General features: G+C 45.9%; 1 pseudogene; it reads left to right on the forward strand.

The window, feature by feature from the left end:
* The first annotated feature begins 15,066 nt into the window (after positions 1–15,066).
* Positions 15,067–16,108, forward strand: LOC146337792 (putative G-protein coupled receptor 33; annotated as a pseudogene).
* The last annotated feature ends 3,360 nt before the right edge of the window (positions 16,109–19,468 follow it).

The raw sequence follows: 19,468 nt of genomic DNA on the forward strand, positions 1-19,468 counted from the left end.
TTGACAATAACTTTAATTTCAGACTAGGGATGGTGGAAATATCCACAATGGAACCAAACTAGGTAGTATTTTGATGAATTCCACTGGGCAGGTTCTGCCAACATGCAGACTGTTTTTCTCACTCTCTCAATTTTGTGCAAATTCCATCATTGAAAAATATGCAAAAGATAAAAAAAGAAATGGCAAAAAATGTGCATTTCCCCATAGGCAAAAGCATGAAAATGCACATGGGGGGGGGGGATTTTGCACATTTTGTGGGAATGTGCACAATTTCACATGTGTGCCTTTGTGCAAATTTGGGAACTAAAAAAAATCTTATTCTGTTGATGGGTGAACTGCGGAATGAATGGTGCCTGACAATCTGCGAAGCACAGATAGAACAATTTTACCCAATCCGTACATCCCTAATTACAGCAGACATGTGGTAGAAATAGCTATGCACTTCCATGCACCTTAATGTTAATCAAATAACTCCACTGCACTGTGGTGCAATCCATGAATGGAAGCCTGAAGATTGCCAAGTGATGTGTTAATGAAATGTGAATAGCTTTGATGGAGGTGTATATGACTGCTGCTAAGGCCATAGTAGCTTTCGGTGGTGGATGTAGGGGATAGATTAATAAGGGGAGAAATAAAACCCCCAGGAATTGGTTCACTTTAGATGTTATGCTGATGCAAAGAGAACAGGAAGTATAAGTGACTTGCATGTCTTGTTTCTTTTCCTCCTCAGCTTCATGTCTGTCCCAAGGCTTTTCCTTCCTACAATAAGAGATGTGAACCATCTATCTTTGGCATTCCAATAATGTTAGGAATAGGAAGCAAGAGACATTTATGTTTCCTGTTCTTTACACATCATCACAATGCCTATAGCCACTGATGTAATTATAGGTAGCACAGTTCTCAGATCTAGAGGGAGAAAGAGAACAAAATAGCCAGGGGATAAACAACAACAACAACAACCCTTGCCTGTCACAAAAACTTGAAGCATTTTATGAACATAACTGTATTTTAAAACCAGTCCTCCTTCAACTCTGAAGTAATACAATGCCTGGTCCTGTATTTGGGCATCAGTGATACTGAGGGAGCAGTTGCCTTGACCTAAGTCTCCAGTTAACAGGTAACGGTTCTTAGCGGATGTCTCGATGGTCTGTCTCTGGTCATTGGTGGCCACAAGAAGACCTGGGTGACGTCTGCTGGAGGCATAAAATATGTGCCTTGACCCTTCCTTATTCTTAAACCAGTAGCCATATAATTTTTCAGAACCATTCCCATGCTGATGGTTATAAGTGAACTGGCAGGGAATGTGAACACAGAGACCTCGCTGCACAGAGACAGAAGCAGGCACTCTCAGTGTATAACCTGGATGTTGGCTCAGTGTACCTGCCAGAGGAAAGATGGAAGCTGTTAGGTTAGGTGGTCTGGGGACAGATGAATATGTCAGTCCAGGTCTGGGCTGACCCTCCTATCAGTCTACTGAGGCCATATGGGGCTGTTTCACACACTGGACATTGAAAATTGTTCAAGGTACCTGGAGATTAGGGATGTACGAAAGTCACTTACCTTTCCGCGGATTATGTTGATGGTGGGGGGGGAGGCGTTCTGTCCCTCCCACCGGAATCCTCAACCAGGGGGGAGGCGATCCGTTCCTCCCCCCCGGAATCCTCCATGGCCGGCTATGCTCCGCGGCAGCTCTGCGGAGCAGCCGGCCAGGCCTAGCCAGGCCAGAGCCATCCGCAGCCGGATTTCTGGCCGCGGAGGGCTCTGGGGAAAAAAACGAACAAAAAACTTCGTACACAAATGGTGGTGGCTACGGCTGCCACCATTTGTGTTCCTTATTTTTGGCTGTCTTAATCTACGTAAATATTTACATAGACTATGACAGCAAAAATAAAGGGGAACGCAAATAGCGTAGCAGGCGCTATTTGCATCCCTTTTTGATTCACCGTTTTAGCCTACGTAAATATTTACGTAGGCTAAAACGGCGAATCAAAAAGGGACGCAAATAGCGCCCGCTACGTTATTTGCGTTCCCCTTTATTTTCTCCATCATAGTCTACGTAAATATTTACATAGACTAAGACGGCCAAAAATAAGGAACGCAAATGGAGGCAGCCGTAGCCACCGCCATTTGCATACGCAGTTTTTTTTTTTTTTAACCCAACCATGATAGGCTATGTAAATCTTTACGTAGCCTATCACGTTGTTTTTTGTTTGTTTGTTTGTTTTTACAAGACTGCAAGTGGCGGCAGTGGCAGCCGGTTGGAAGACCAGCCGCCTCCGCCGCCGCCTGGAAGATCTGCCCCAGGTAAGTCGCGTCCCGGGGGGGATCCACGGGGGGCGGGGGGGCAGGTCGTTCCGCCACGGAGTTTGGGGGGCCGAATGCACTGGCATTCAGCCTCACCGAGATCCATGGCGGAATTCTCTGCCATCCTTACCGGAGATACTGCTAGGTGGATGCAGGGGGGTCCCCATCATACCATCAGTATTATTATGTATTTGATTTATTTGTTTATTGCACTTGCATAAGCTGCCTTAACATTGTTCTCTGGGTGGCCCACAACTGTACAATAATAAAATACAATATGAAAAAATACAATATACTCAGGCAAGCTAATTGCAGCATACGTCTCTCTCCCTCTCTCCCTCTCTCCCTCTCCAGAAAAACAAATAAAACCAATTTCACAGCATGAATAAAAATAAATGATATATAAATAGAGCTTTATCATTTGAACATGGAGATCACAGATCTTACCATCCTCCTTGTACCAGACTGCTTATGTCTTAATCAGCCTCTTCTCCAACTACCATTGGTACCTCCAGCTCTCTTGCCTGTAATTCTGTCTAAATGGGCTCTGTACAGCCATCATTTGTGCAAAATCGGCCTTTCCGTCAAATGCTGAACTGCCATTTTTATGCAAAATGGTGGCTTGGTGAGGGATCAGGGATCCCTGCGCTTGCCCGACTTGGAACACGGTTTGGCAAGCATGGGGATCTGTGGACTGGCATCTGGGGGGCCGAGCCAGCAAGAAATTGCTGAGCTTCTTGCTTCACGCCCCCTGCCCAGCATTGTCTATTAAAGAACATACCATCTGTACATCACTGGATCTAGCATTTCCCAACACTGCTCCAATTCATTGGCTGCCACTTGAATGCTGTGACATCTCTCATCACATGTATTTTTTATTAGTGATGTTCTGCTATTGATGTTTTATTATTTTTTTTTTTAAAAACCAATGTATTGTTGGTTTATTATACTCCATTTTCTTTTTATTGCAAGCAGCTATGACTATTATCATAATAGAAAGCAGAATAGAAAGAATAAATAAACTAAGGGTGCAATCCTATGCATCTTTAGACAGAAGAAGTCCTACAACTCCCAGCATTCCCCAGCCAGTAACGGTAACTGGAGAATGCTGGAAGTTGTAGGACTCTTTTCTGTCGAAACATGCATGGGATTGCACCCTAAACTTTTTTAGGCAACAGGGGGAGTTGAGGGGGATATTTTATTTAGCTAGTAGCTAAGGTGTAATTACTTATGTCTTTATTGATTAATAACAAGGGATTTGCTTGCAAAATGTTTCTCTTGCTAGAACATGAAATCAAGCTAGTATGACAGAATGCTAGACATTATAAATATTTGCTTGAAGAGTTTTCTGATTTCTGTATGTCATTCATTCATGCTGATCTTTGCAGAGAAAGGCAAAGATCAGAACAGCAAGCACCCTAACAGAGATACTTTTAGTAGAGACAAAGAATAGGGGAAGTGAGGGGGAGATGTGTTCCCTGTCATGCCTGGTTCAGCCTTCACTGACCAGTATCGAGGTGTTCCTTGCAGAGTGTTTCACTTGCTAGAGCATGAAATCGAACTCACGTTACATAGTACCAAACAATATGAGATATTTGTTTTTAATGAATGTGTTGATCTCTGGACTTCCACACCAACCTTTGTAGAGAAAGGAAAGGATCAGAACAATCAGTGTTTCCATAGAAGAGGTCAGATTCTTCCCTCTCCAGGGGGGATCCACAATGCCCTCCTGTAACTTGGCATACTGATAGCATTGGTGCTTTCTTTTCAGGGGCAGCAACGCTGTACCAGAGAGTGAGAGAAGCAGCCTGAGTATGAGCAGACAAGAACCAAATGAACACCAAACTAACAGGGGGCTTCTCCACATGGGGCTTTTCTTCTGCGATTGAGATTGGTTACTCATGGATGTTTGCAGGTTGTTTACATGATGTTGTCAACTTCCAGCACTTCTCCCATGCTTTCTGATAATTTCCGCAGCTTCATTTGAAATGGAAATAATGAAGTAATAAAAAGACGCAGTTTGAAGAGGTTTGAATTTGCCCGTGTAAAGAGGAAGTGATGCTATAACAACAGTGTCATCTAGTGGCTGTTTAATGAAACATATAGAACTTGCAGATAAAGCCAATCCTCCAAAACAGAAACCCAGAACCCAGGAAGTGTGTGTGAAGGAGCCCATCTTAGGAGCAAAGAATCTGGAAGCAGAAGCCCCAGTAAAGTTGAGGGATAAAAAATCTGATGTGGAGAAGCCCACTGACTGACTGCAGAGGTCTTCATAGCTCATAGAATAACCAAACCCAAAGAATAGGAGTATAGAATCATAGATTCATAAAATGTTACAGTTAGAAGGGACATCTAGTATGGGCATCTAGTCCAACCCCCTGATCACTGCAAGAGGCCATCTAGTCCAACCAGTGGAGGCTGATGTCTCCAATCTCAGTGGAGCAGAGAATCCAGTTCGAGTTTCAGTCAGAACCAGTCAGAACTCTAAAGGAGCTCTCCAAGGTGCAGTTGCCCCGCTGACATTGGAGCCACCAGCCTCTGCTGAGTCCAACTCTCTGCTCTGTGCAAGATCTGCAATGGAGAATGCATCCCTCTCAGATAGGATGGTCATAAATAAATCCAGTGATGGAGAGTTTACCTTCTCCTAAGACAGTTTGTTCCACTGTCAAGCAAAATCTCTTACTGTTGGTTACTAAACATTTCTCTTGATGTTTAGTCAAACCCACTCATTAAATAATCAGAAAGTCCCTGGTTCAAATCTCACTCACACTCAACTTCGATTAGGTAGGCCTCCATCTCTTGCCTCAGCTGGCTAAATGTAATTGGATGATAATGCAGAACCATCTTAACAAAACTGGCCTAAGGCGTTTTGGCATCTAAGATGGACAATCTAAATGCTGCTCCCTTCCCTGCTCCCATGCTAAAAATATATGAACTTCAGCTGGTCCAAAACAGGGTAGTGAGACTGTTAACAGGGATTGGCCATCCAGATCACATTACACGAGTACTTTTCCAGCTGCACTGGCTGCCAGTCCATGTCCAGGCCTGATTCATAGTGCTGATATCAGCTTTCAAAGCCCTAAACAGCTTGGGGCCAGGTTATCTGGAGGATTGCCTCTTCCCATATGTACCTGCCCAGACTCTAAGATCATCTTCAGAGGTCCTTCTCTGGGAGCCCCTGCTAAAGGAAGTGAAGTGGGTGACTACCAGGAAGAGGGCCTTTTCTGCTGTGGCACCCCAGCTGTGGAATGAGCTCCCTAGAGAGATTTTCCTTCGCACCTATGTTGTACTCCTTTCAGCGCCAGGTGAAGACTTTTTAATTTTCCCAGCATTTTAGCACTCTAGTACTTCAGCTCTGCTGTTTTAAATTTATATTTTAAAACTCTGCATTGCTGGTAGGTTTTATTCTGGTTGTATTTTTATGTTGTAGTTTTAAGCTTTCATATTTTAAATTATTTTATGTTGTAATTTATGGTTTTAATTTTTGTGTCCTGCCCAGAGAGCTTCAGCTATTGTGGGACATAGAAATGAAAACAAACAAATAAATAACAGACAGTTTGAGTGCTGCCGAATGGCACCTCAAATTGACACCTAAGGCAGCTGCATAATTTCATGGGTAGTCCAGCCTTGTCCGCAGAGAGGAGTTGTAAAGTTTTCTGAGGTAATTTATGTAAAGAGCTTTCAGTCTTAGCAACATGGTAAGTATTGTTACAAAAACAGCAGGCAGTGGTTATGAGAGAGCCAAACTAAATTTGAGTGGTTGGGCAATTTGGAAAAAGTCAGGCATTTTGTCTCAGAGGCCATCACCTCCTTGCCACACAGAAGTATGACGGAACTGAGAAAAGGAAAAGCAGGAGAAACCACAGTTTAGCTGTTAAAATTTGGTTCCTCTTGCTGTGGTTAGTTCCCTGAAAAGCAGAAATGGTAGTAGAAGCCAGGCCATGACGGCAGAGTCCGGGATCGCATGGAGAGTTCTACTCGCGTTCAAGAGCAGAGCCCCTGTTCAGACTTTGCTGATTCAACATGACGAGGTCTGAACTGAGGGGCAGGGTTAATAAACCCAGAGATGTAGGGGGCACTACCCGTCCATGGTCCAGCTCTCTACCAATTTTAAACCCTCATGCCTTCAGGAAAATGCTGTCAAGGGCTCCTTGGAGGCCTCTCTCAGTCTAATCCAGTAGCCAAGTCCAGACACAGACAAAGGGATTCTTTTCAAAGCTTTATTCCTCTTTTACAACTTAACTCTACTGTCAGTAACTAGATCTGAGCAGCAGAGTACCTATGCCCTAAGTTGGAACAGTTGGTCCCCATTTGAAAGGGAATCACTGAAAGACCCTGAACTTAAGGGCTAGGGAGAGTCCCTCCCCTTTTCCCTTGGATCCTCTGGGCGCAGCTGTTGTTTGCGCGCCAACCGGGCACTACGCCTCCTTTCCACGCCCTCCATTTGGCGCCGCTGTCTGCGTCGGCGTCGCGCGTCCATCAGGTCTGTTTCCCATGCTCTGTCACTCCCAGGACTGCTATCTAAGCTAGGAATGCCGGTGGGAGGAATCTCCATTAGCTGTTGGCCCTGGGAAAGAGGAGCGCGCTCCTCTCCCAGGAGCAACTCCTCTTCCTCAGAATCAGAACTACTCTGGGATTCTATGGGCTCAGTGTCCACCCTGACAAACACCTGAACAGGTCTTTAGCGGGTACATGTTTTGGGTTCGGCTGGCTATACACCATATCAGGCTGAAAGGATATTAATTTAAGTTCGTTTCTATTTCTTGTGTATTTGCATTTCCAGATGATGCTCAATTTTCTGAAGTGGTAGGAAGTTCACCATAACATTCACTGGGTCAGTGTCCTTTGCAAGACAGAATGCCCAGAAGAATCTTGCTGGGTTTTTTTTTGTAACATTCTTCTCATTTGCAAATCTGTTGTCTGAGCAGGTGTGACAGGGGTGCAGAAGAAAGCACACAGGATGTGTTAGTGGAAGGATGGGGAACCTGATCAGGCCTGTCCTGTGTAGGTTCCCCAATCAGCCTGTAGAACCACCTTGGATTCCTCCAGGGGCACGGCCTGGCCTCCAAACCCTGCCCTCCACTGTTATCTCCAATCTGATATCAGAGATAACAGCAGGGATCCTGCTCCGCACTACTCCCCCTCCCAATTTGCAGAGATAATGGTAGTGAGGAGATAACAGCAGGAATCCCTGGAGCCCTGCTACCCTGGAGGAATCCTAGGAGGCTCTGCAAGCTGGACAGGGATACTCTGTGGGCTGGATTGGGCTGTGGGCTGTGGGCTGGAGATTCCCCATCTGTTCCCTAACACATCTTATGTGCTTGCTTCTGCACCCCTGTGACAACTGATCAGTTAGCACAATCGCAAATGATAAGGATGTTACAAAAACACCAGAAGCTGCCAGTGCATTCCATCTTTGGATAGGTACCTTCTGATATATGGCTTTTCGTGGTTGGTAAGCATCCAGTACCACAATTATTTTGTCCAGGATGCACCTTGTTTCTTAGCACTCCATTCTCCTTTTCCTATATGTGCCCAGTGTCCTGATTTCCCATGGATAATTCTGTTTTCCTGTGCCCCTCAGCATGAAGAAAAGCAACATGTTAGGTGTGACATCAGTGGCTGTGGCCATGCTCACCGACATCCTCTGGCCCATGGAGGGCCCAATGGGGGGAAGCTCAGCCCCGATTGAAAACAAATTCCTCACCTCTTTATTAGGGTCACTACCATTTGGAAACCATATACACTGGACTCAGTGTTGCAATGGCTTCATGTGGCAATTGCTCCAGGCACCACCATGAGCAGGTTGATAAGCAGATCATTCAATCTATATGGAGAACTTCCCTGCCAACTATCCATGTGAGCAGGACAAACCATGTGGTGAGTCACTGCATACAGTGTTTGCTCCTGATTTTGGAGGAGGGGAGCCTAGGGATGTACAGATTGTGTGAAATCTGTTCTGTCTGTGTTTTGCAGATTGTCTGGTACCTTTTGTTCCGTTGTCCACCCATCGACGGAATCAGATTTTTTAAAAATTTCTGCAAATGTGCAATTGCGCAATTTTACTAACATGCACAAATTCCCCGAAAAGCACATTTTAACACTTTAGGCTATGATGGAAATGCACATTTTTGGCTGTTTTTTTTTTAATTTTGCATATTTTTCTATGCTGAAATTTGCACAAAATTCAGGAAAGTTAGACAATCGGTCTGCAAGTCGATGGAATCAATCTGACAGGGAAAAAGCTGGTCTGAGGTGGAATCTGTGGGTCAGATTCATGAAAATCCAAACTCATTTGGTACTGTTCTGGATTTTTCTGACAGCCCCAGGGAAGCCATTGGGTAAGATGCCCCCACTGGACCCTCTCCCTGAGTGAGTGTCCCTCACTGCCGAGGTGGTCAGTCTGTTTGTGGTGGGCTTAGGGCAATGACCTTACTGCCCTGGTGCAATGTTATCAGTCACAATGTTGCATCACCTCAACTACAAATCAAAGTTTACAGGTCAGCGACCTAGAAAAATGAAACTGCAAGGGTGCAGCATTTGTGCCTTGAAATTTAGGAAGCAAAACTGGAAAGGTGCAGGAAAGTCATCTGGAAAGTCATCGTGTGAGTCAGATATGAGTGGAAAGAGGGATATTGCAGGATGGGAACAGTGGCCCCAGTGTGATCAAATTCAACATGTCTGTAAATACCAAAAGGCAAACCTAGACAGCATAGTAAGAAGCAGAGACATCACCTTGCCGACAAAGGTTCGTATCATCAAAGCTATGGTTTTCCCAGTAGTAATGTATGGCTGTGAGAGCTGGACTATAAGGAAGGCTGAGCGCTGAAGAATGGATGCATTCGAACTGTGGTGCTGGAAAAGACTCTTACGAGTCCCCTGGACTGCAAGGAGGTCAAATCAGTCAATCCTAAAGGAAATCAACCCTGACTGTTCATTGGAAGGACAGATACTGAAGCTGAAGCTCCAATATTTTGGCCACCTAATGCGAAGAGAAAACTCACTGGAAAAGACCCTGATGCTGAGAAAGATTGAAGGCAAAAGGAGAAGGGGATGGCAGAGGATGAGATGGCTAGATAGCATCACCAATGCAATGAATATGAACTTGAGCACGCTCCGGGAGAGAGCAGAGAACAGGAAGGCCTGGCGTGCTATAGTCCATGGGGTCACGAAGAGTCAGGCATGACTTAATGACTGAACAACAACAAATACCAAAATCACTCAGGAAAGTTCAACATGGTCACATTGGATTTAAAAAGAGGAAACTTCTCAAAACTGAAGGGATTTGATAAAAGGAAGTTGAAAGGGAGGGTTCAAGTGGGGTCAGGATGCTTGGGGGGGGTGATTTAAAACACTAATAGAAATTGAGAAGGAGTGTACAGTGCAGTTTAGGGAAGCTTCAACAAGTCCAAGAGGAGAGTAATGCGGTTGATGAGCTGGATCAAGGAAGCAATACATGGCATGCAAGCTTCCTTTAAATAGCAGAAGCCTTGTCAAAGGAGAAAAAGAAAAAGCAAAGAACAAAAAAGGCACACATTCTGGCAAAAGAAATGCAAGTTTCCAATAGGGTCGATTTAAAAAGCAGGGGTGATGAGAAAGTCATCTCCCCACCTCCTCAGGTACATTCTTGGGCTGCGATGTTGGGGAGCCACTTTCAGCACATTTGAGGGCATAGTGGAGAAATTCAGATGACTTTCTTGGGTGGGGGATTTACATCCTAAGCCTTTACTATTATTTTGGCCCCTCCCCTTTGAGCCTCTTTGTACTGGAGGCTGGCCCGAAGGGCAGTCTGGGGATTCTGCTTGTGTACCGTCCACACCGCTGAACGACTGACTTCCTGGCCGAGGTGCTTGAGGTGGTCTCTGATGTGCGTGTACAGTTCCCTAACTTATTGGTGTTGGGGGACTTCAATGTACATTCAGAGGTCATCCTCACAGGAGCACCTTGGGACTTCATGGAGACCATGGCTTCCTGGGAGCTGCACCATATTCTAACTGGGCCCACCCATGTAGCTGGTCATGCACTAGAGCTTGTGTTTGTTTCTGGAGAAGCGGGGAGTGATCTGGAAGTCAGGGGTATAACCACCACCCCCTTGTCATGGTCAGATCACTATCTGGTGACATTAGACTTCTCGGTTCCACAACCCCTCCGCAGGGTGGAGGACCCATGAAAATGGTCCACCCCAGGCGTCTTATGGATCCAAATGGATTCCTGAACATGCTTGGGGATTCGCTGGAGCACACCAACAGCCACTCGGTCGAGACCCTGGTGGGTGGCTGGAATGCCGCAATCACTGGGGCATTAGATCGGGTGGCTCCAAAACACCCTCTCCCCCTGAACAGGGCTTGGACTGCACCATGATTCAATCTGCAGTTACGAGCTCTGAAACAGGAGGTGAGACGGTTAGAGCGCCAGTGGCGGACGTCTCGCTCCAAAGACGATCAGACACGGGCTAGAGCTGTATCTTCAGCCTATCACGTGGCGGTGAAGGCAGCAAAAAAGGAATATTATGCTGCCTCCATCGTGTCTGCAGAGTGCTGTCCCAGGAGGCTGTTCCAAGTGGTCCGGAGCCTGTTCGGTCCTGTGGCTCCGGAACTGCTGGAACATTCTAAGTCCTCCTGTGAGGCCTTGGCAAGGCACTTTGCAGATAAAATTGATCAGATTAGGTGTGTTACTCCGCATGCTATGGATACAGTTAGTGAGCAAGAGGTGGCCTGTGGAAAACCAGTTTTGTGGGATCGGTGCCAGCTTCTTGCTCCTGATGAAGTGGACAAGGTGCTTTCATTTGTAAGGCCGACCACCTGCTTACTTAATCCTTGCCCATCTTGGCTCATCATGGGCTGCAGAGAGAGACTGGGTGAGGGGATCAGGGCAGTGGTGAACGCCTCCCTTGAGGAGGGAGTGATGCCATCAGCCCTCAAGGAGGCAGTGATAAGACTACTCTTAAAGAAGCCCTCCTTGGATCCCCAAGTTCTGAACAACTTTCGCCCAGTCTAAAATCTGCCATTTTTGGGCAAGGGGATTGAGTGGGTGGTGGCAATGCAGTTGAAGGCACACTTGGAAGAAGCCGATTATCTAGACCCATTTCAGTCAGGCTTCAGGCTTGGGCATGGGACAGAAACGGCCTTGGTCGCCTTGGTGGATGATATGAGGATGGCTCTGGATAGGGGTGAATGCTCCTTCCTTGTTCCCCTTGACCTCTCAGCGGCTTTTGATACCGTTGACCATGGTATCCTCCTGGACCACCTGGAGGAGTTAGGCATTGGAGACACCGTATTGCGGTGGTTTCGGTCCTTCCTCTCCGGCAGGTACCAGAGGGTAGCACTGGGAGAGGAGGTTTCAGACCCGTGGCCGCTCACTTGTGAGGTGCCACAGGGTTCCATCCTCTCCCCGATGCTATTTAGCATCTATGTAAAGCCGCTGAAGGCTATCATCAGGAGGTTTCGGGTGCAGTGTCATCAGTATGCGGATGACATGCAGCTCTACCTCTCATTCAAATCTTCACCAAGGTTGGCCATAGAATCCCTGTCCAAATGTCTGGAGACAGTGAGTGGCTGGATGGGGAGGAATAAGCTGAAGCTGAACCCTGACAAGACCGAGGTACTTCTGATGGGAGACAAGAGGAGGCTGGGGGATGTTGACCTGGTGTTGAATGGGGTACAGCTACCCTTGAAAGACCAGGTCCGCAGCCTGGGGATCATTTTGGACTCCCAGCTGTCCATGGAGGCTCAGGTGTCAGCTGTGAGCCGGACAACGCTGTATCAACTCCATCTGATACGGCGGCTGCGCCCCTTCCTTCCCAACCATCTGCTCCCATTGGTAGTACATGCCCTGGTCTCCTCTTGTTTAGACTACTCTAATGCACTCTACGTGGGGTTACCCTTGAAGACAGTTCGGAAGCTGCAGCTGGTACAGAACGCGGCGGCTCACCTGATTAAAGGCAGCTGCCGGCGAGATCACATCACTCCAGTGCTGAAGGAGTTGCACTGGTTACCAGTTGTTTTCTGGGCCAAATTCAAGGTGTTGGTTTTGACCTTTAAAACCCTATATGGTTCCGGCCCAGCCTATCTTAAGGAGCGCCTCCAGCAACACCAGACAGGCCGCTTAGCAAGATCAGCCTCGGATGGCCTTCTCTCTGTCCCATCAGCCAGGACAGCAAGACTGGCGGGGACGAGGGACAGGGCCTTTTCTGTGGTAGCTCCCACTCTGTGGAACTCCCTCCCTAGGGAACTCCATGCCCCCTCTTTAATGAGCTTCCGCCGTGCATTAAAAACATGGTTGTTCAGGCAAACATTTGGGGTGGGTTAGGGTATTTTAGAAAATGTTTTTATTGTAGAATTTTATTGTTTTAAACTGTTTTATTATATGTTGTACATCACCCAGAGTAGCTGGGTGACCAGCCAGATGGGTGATTAATAAATTTAATTTAATAAATAAATTGCCCCCACCCACCACTGGAATGTGGTCCCTGAGAGCTTCTCCAAAACTGAATTTGTCTCTCAGGATAAAAGAGGTTCAACGCCCCTACTGTAGAAATTTGAATTGGACAAGGATGGCAGAAAAACATTTTAGCCTGAGCTAAATGGGTTACAGACTCAGAAAGGGGGATTTGCAACAACTGCTCTCTGGGAATGTATTTGCTACTTGCCTCTACTTATGCTTTGCTTGCACGTTAGTTAGCCAAGCAAATATTACACATGCACCTTAAGTCGCCTGGGCTCTTTCAGCAGAAGGAAGTGAATCTTTGTACAGTCAGTCAGCTACATTTTTGTACGGCCTCTCTGCCAAAGCCCTCAGTGCAGTTTACATTTTAAAATAATGGCTAAAGATTGAAGGCAAAAGGAGAAGGGGATGGCAGAGGATGAGATGGCGAGATAGCATCACCGATGCAGTGAATATGAACTTGAGCACACTCTGGGAGAGAGCGGAGGACAGGAAGGCCTGGTGTGCTATGGTCCATGGGGTCATGTAGAGTCAGACACGACTTGATAACTGAAAAACAACAACACGAGAGAAGATACAAAAGGAAAAGGGGACAGGGAGGGCAAAGGAAAAAAAACAAATTCCACTGGTAGCCCATCACCTTCAACTTCTCATTGAGTGAAGTGGACTGCATAACATATTCTATAAAGTCTGCTGAAAGGAAGTGCGAATAAGGAAGTTGGATTTACTGAGAATTTATTTGCACACGTAAATTCTATTTACAACATCTGTCTCAACCCTACCACCATCACTAAATAACCTGCACTCTGCCACCTCTTTTTCACATCAGTCCTGAAACTTCTGGGGACAACCACTTCTAGCAAAGAAGATAGAAGTCACCCAGTGATTACCAGCACACTCCTAAGACTGGATGGGATTTAAGCTCATTCTCCTAGATTCTGTGCACAACTGAGGTCTTAAGTTGGGGAAAGGTGGGAGTCTGGGTGATGGTGGAGAATCTATTAGAATTTGGAATGGCAAGAAAGTCAACTAGGACTGGTGAAAAATGACAGAGACCATTTCTCCTCTGTTTCACCAACAGTTGAAACAGGCTGTTTTGTTTCCAGTGTGTTTGGAAGGGGGAGGCAAAACTCCTTTGAGGGGAAGAGAATCAGAACAACATTCAAATGCAGAGAGTTTTCCAATGTAGATAGGTCACATGGATAAAACATGCCAGACATTCTGACTATTAACAAGTTGTTAATAGCTTTCAGGACATTAATAGCCTTGAGTTTTGTTATGTAAAGGGGGATGGGAGGAAAAAGAAAGAAAGGCCTACCTATTAATAATATCAGCATTGCTAGGTACCACTGATCTGAGTCATTTACACATTCAAGAAGCATGAATAGAGAGCAGGACGGGCTCCTCCTGTTCATACTAACAGAAGAAACCCCTTGCAAGTGCAACCCATTCTGTCTTGGTGGTCAATGGGTCCCAACCTTTTTGGTGAGCAGATTTGGAAATTTGAAAGATTGTCCTGGGCACCTCCCCCCAAAGCTACTCTGGGGGAGGGGAGGGGTGATCACACAACATTGGAAGTGCCCCACCGATCAAGGAATGTCTGCAGAGGTGCAATGTCTCCTGAGCTGCAACACCAATCCTATTATATCATCTTCCCATGAAAAACGGAGGCCTTTTGAAATAATATGCTGGGGAAATATTCAGCATGGCAGGGGCACGTGCTTCCTCGGCAACTCCATGAAACCCTATACGGTTCCGATCCAGCCTATCTTAAGGAGCGCCTCCAGCAACACCAGACAGGCTGCTTAACAAGATCGGCCTCGGATGGCCTTCTCTCTGTCCCATCAGCCAGGACAGCAAGACTGGTGGGGATGAGGGAGAGGGCCTTTTCTGTGGTGGCTCCCACTCTGTGGAACTCCCTCCCTAGGGAACTCTGCCATGCCCCCTCTTTAATGAGCTTCCACCATGCATTAAAAACGTGGTTGTTCAGGCAGGCATTTGGGGTGGGTTAGGATATTTTAGAAAACGTTTTTATTGTAGAATTTTATTGTTTTAAACTGTTTTAATATACACTGTACATCACCCAGAGTGGCTGGGTGACCAGCCTGATGGGCGATTAATAAATTTAATAAATAAATAAATAAATAAATAAGAGTGCCCTGGAGTGTGACGTTTTCCTATTTTCATGTCTACAAAGAATTCCTCAGACTATTGCTCCTCCAACTGCTTCCCATCTCCTTTTCCCTTCCACATTCCCTTCCCCCTTCCTCTGCCATCAACTCAGTCTTTTTTCCCATCTTCATCCAGGGCCTTATAGACAAAGGCAACATGGCCTTCCTCTTGGGAAATGCCTCAACCACTAGAATGAATGCCAGCACCAGCCACTCTCAAATAGGCATAAACCCCTTGAACGCAGCCATTGCCTGCTGTATTTCAGTGGCCTTCCTGTTGGGGATAGGCATGAATGGACTCTTCCTCTGGGTCTTGGGGTTGAAAATGAAGAGAACAGTGAATACGCTCTGGTTTCACCACCTCATTTTCACCTACTTAATCTCCTCTTCATATATGCCTTTCTTAGTTGCCAGCATCCTCCTTGACTCACACTGGGCCTTCGGCATAGCTATGTGCAAGCTTCTCAATTTCTTGGGTTCTCTGGGGATGTTTATCACAGTCTTTCTACTTGCCATCATCAGCCTGGACCGTTACCTCCTCACCTGACACCCCATCTGGTCCCAGCATAACTGGACCGTATCTCGGGCACAGAGACTGATAACAAGATTATGGCTTGTTTCTGTCATCCTGAGTGCTTCTTACCTAGCTTTTTGGGAGACTTGAGAGGTGGAGAAGGGCAGGATCATGGGTGTCAATAATTATGCCTTCTCCAGTGACTGGGATGGGGCCCAAACGTGTTCGTGTTCACTTGGCCTGTTTTGTGGTTCGATTCCTGCTGGCCTTCCTGCTTCCCTTCATCATCATCATGGGCTGCTACTCTTGGATTGGTTGGGAAATGAAGAAGAAAATGCTGGTGAGGACTGGAAAGCCTTTCAGAATTCTTGTGGCTTCTGTGGCATCATTCTTCATCTGCTGGCTTCCCTACCATCTATACTCTGCTTCAGTGCTACTTGGGGCATCCAAAGTGATAGTAAAAGCCCTGGAAGTAGTCTTTACCATTGGAACCTGTTTCAATTTCTGTTTCACCCCCATTTTCTACCTCTTCGTTGGGGAGAAATTTCAGCAGGTCTTAAAGACGTCCATTCTTGCTCTGCTTCAGAGAGGTTTTGTGGATGAGCCCATGGTGCATGTTAACAATAGATACACTGTTGAGGTGGGAGACCCCCCAGCAGGAGCAGCTTGGAGCTAAGGTCTCTGAACTCACTGTTGAATTGGGAGACCTAAAGCTAGAGCAGGTTGGAGTGATTCAAGAGAGCGATCTGCTATTTCCCTGAAGAATTAAGCTTGGGTCAATGCAAGGAGGTCAAATCAGTCAATCCTAAAGGAAATCAACTCTGAGTGCTCATTGGAAGGACAGATACTGAAGCTGAAGCTCAAATATTTTGGCCACCTAACGCGAAGAGAAAACTCTCTGGAAAAGACCCTGATGCTGAGAAAGACTGAAGGCAAAAGGAGAAGGGGACGGCAGAGGATGAGATGGCTAGATAGCATCACTGATGCAATGAATATGAACTTGAGAATGCTCCGGGAGAGAGCAGAGGACAGGAAGGCCTGGTGTGCTATGGTCCATGGGGTCACAAAGAGTCGGACACGACTGAACAACTGAACAACAACAACAACAATGCACATTGTGAAAAATGTGGTTTCTATGTTGGACTCGCCTCCATCCAGGGACACTGGTTGTTCGTGAAGCTGCCGCCATCTGTACTCACCCATCACATCACGAGAGCTCCTAGACAGCTCGGCAAGCAACTGGTGAGTGCTGTGGGTCCACCTGCTACTTTGTTACACAAAATGGCATCTCAGGTCTTTTTGGAAAACTAATATTGCCTAGATTGAGGCTGTAAAGGGGCCATCTACACAACATTACAGGTGTAAATGGGCCATCTTGCATAACCATGGAGGCTCAGGGAATAAGCAGGCAGCTGACCCCCGTTCATGGACCACACAAGTGCTTGCCGAACGGGTCCAGTAAGTTGCATGTGGTCTGTGAATAGGTGTCCAGGGGACAAGTCTGTTGGACTCCACCCCCATATTTTCAGGGTGGAAACTGAGCCCATAGAGCCCCAGAGCAGTTCTGATTCTGAGGAGGAACAGCAATCCATGGGAGAGGAGCTCGCTCATCTCTCACAAGCACAGCAGCTGGCAGAGATTCCTCCTGCCAGCATTCCTGGGATAGATAGTGACCCTGGCAGTGAGAGAGCACTGGAGCGGGGCTTGCTGGACACTCAGCGCAGATGCAGGGAGCGATGACAGATGGAAGGTGCCGAAAGGAGGCGCTCTGCTCATTTGGCGCTAAAACAACGGTCGCATCCCGAGGACCCAAGGGTAAGAGGGAGGATCTCTCCATAGCCCATAAGTTTGGAGTCTTCCTGTGGTTCTCCTTCCAACGGGGACCAACTGCCTTACCTGGAGCTTAGGCTACTCTGCTATCTTTCCCCAGTGCTGTTCCTTGCTTTGTCACTAGTGATTAGTATCTGAAAGAGTCATAAAGTAATAAAGGAATAAAGCCTTGGAGAGAATCCTCGTCGTCTGTGTCCTGAGTTGGCTATTGGAGGGGACTGCAAGAGGCAACTAGGATGTTCCTGACACATATTAGGTACTAGCAAGCAAAGTGGCTATTTCTATGCTTTATCCATTTTAACCCAGTGAACTCCCATGGGAACCACATAATTGGATGTTCGGTCACCAGGATATTAAGTATACTTTCCCAAAGGAAGAATCCAGTTTGTAACTGGTCAGTGCTAAGGGGGATATGACATGTTATAAGTCTGGAATGTTTCATCATGACCTGCTTCTACACTGATGCCCTGTCCTGCTCCTGAGGAATTGCTTTTCTGCAATTAGGTGGAATTACAGAATTATAGCGGAGGTTCCACACAGCGCTTTAATATATTATGCCTAGATCCTCCTCTAATATTTTTACTCAGAAATAAGTCTAATTCATCAAATGTCCCTGGCAACTTCAATTAAATGTTGTACGCTTATTTTTTTTTTCATAAAAATAAAACGCTATTGCACTACAGAGCTATTGCACCATAGGGGAAAAAAATGAAATGAAATCTGTAATTAAAGCCTCCTCTGCTACATTGAGAACAGAAACTGAAACTGGAGCAATTCAAAGAGGTTCTTTGTTATCTTTTCATTGTACATTGTTATCTTTTTGGCACCAAGTTAAGATTTTCATCTCAGGCATTTCTCAGTGTATGATAAGGTTTTTTATTGTTGATTTTTAAAAGTGTGTGTGTGTGTGTGTGTGTGTATGTGATTATGTAAACTGTTTTTACATTATGTACAACATTGTATTTTTAAGGTTTTTAGTCTTTGTAAACTGCCCAGAGAGCTTTGGCTATTGGTCAGCAGTGCAGAAACGTTATAAATGAAATGTTATTTGCGGGACAATAAATAGGCTTTTCATCCTTAATCCTCTGGCCTTGATCAACAAGAAGGGATAAAATAGGCTGTGCATTCAAAGGGACAGAGTTAATTTAAAGCAGGGAGCCTTTTTTTCCTGTTGAGGTCAATGTTACCATGGAAGTAATCTGTCAGGGTTCTTATTCCAGCAGCGCTTGGGGTCAGAACCAAACCTGGCTGGGATCAGAGCATGACATACTCACACATATAGGAACATAGGAACATAGGAAACTGCCTTATACCAAGTCAGACCCTTGGTCCATTTAGCCCAGTATTGTCAACACTGACTGGCAGTGGCTCTCCAGGGTTTCAGGCAGGATTTTTTCCTCACCCTACCTGGAAAAGCTGGGAATCGAGCCTGGGACCTTCCGCATGCAAAGCATGTGCCCCATCACACTGAGTTATGGCCCATTCATCCATCCATGAAAACACACACACACACACACACACACACACAAATATACACAAACTCCCCAAGCAAGCAAAGTGGCTTGGTTCCCCCCCACCCCTTCTTTCTGAATTTCATGGTAGAAAAAATAAGAAAAATCAATCAAACTTTGACAGACTTCCTTTTAAAGGCTGCAATCCTGTGCACACTTAAAAGAAAACCTATTTGAAGGCAGTCAGAAAGGAAGAAAATGAAGCTAAATGTGTTTGTGAATGAGAGGAAGGGGAGGGAGGGATAAAAGAGAAAATACATTCACCAGAAGAACACAAAGTTAAGGCTGCAACCCTCTGCAAACTTACTTGGAAGTAAGCCTCACTGAACTCAATAGGAATTATTTCTGAGTAAACACGCAGAGGGCCGCAGCTGTTCAAGAAGAAAGGAGAAGAAAAAGGGCCTGGGAAATGGAGAAACAAAATTAAGAGAGAAATAGCGTGCTTCCATGTGAGGCTTTTATGTCGCCATTGTCCCTGCCTCATACACATCAGTTTATGGGGTAAACAGAAGTCATTTTCTTCTACTTAGAATCATAGAACAGGAGGGTTGGAAGGGGCCTATGAGACCATTATGTACTTGTAATCCTCATGTGTTTTCCCACCACTTATTCCATCTTTTTTCTTAAAACAGACATCCAGTAAAGAAAGGAACAGCTGCACAATGCCTTCTGGTTGCTAGCACTGGAAGCATCCA

The sequence above is a fragment of the Heloderma suspectum genome, chromosome 10 (genome assembly GCF_057233095.1).
Source record: "Heloderma suspectum isolate Gila_16-S chromosome 10, 16-S_ref, whole genome shotgun sequence".
NCBI lineage: Eukaryota > Metazoa > Chordata > Lepidosauria > Squamata > Helodermatidae > Heloderma > Heloderma suspectum.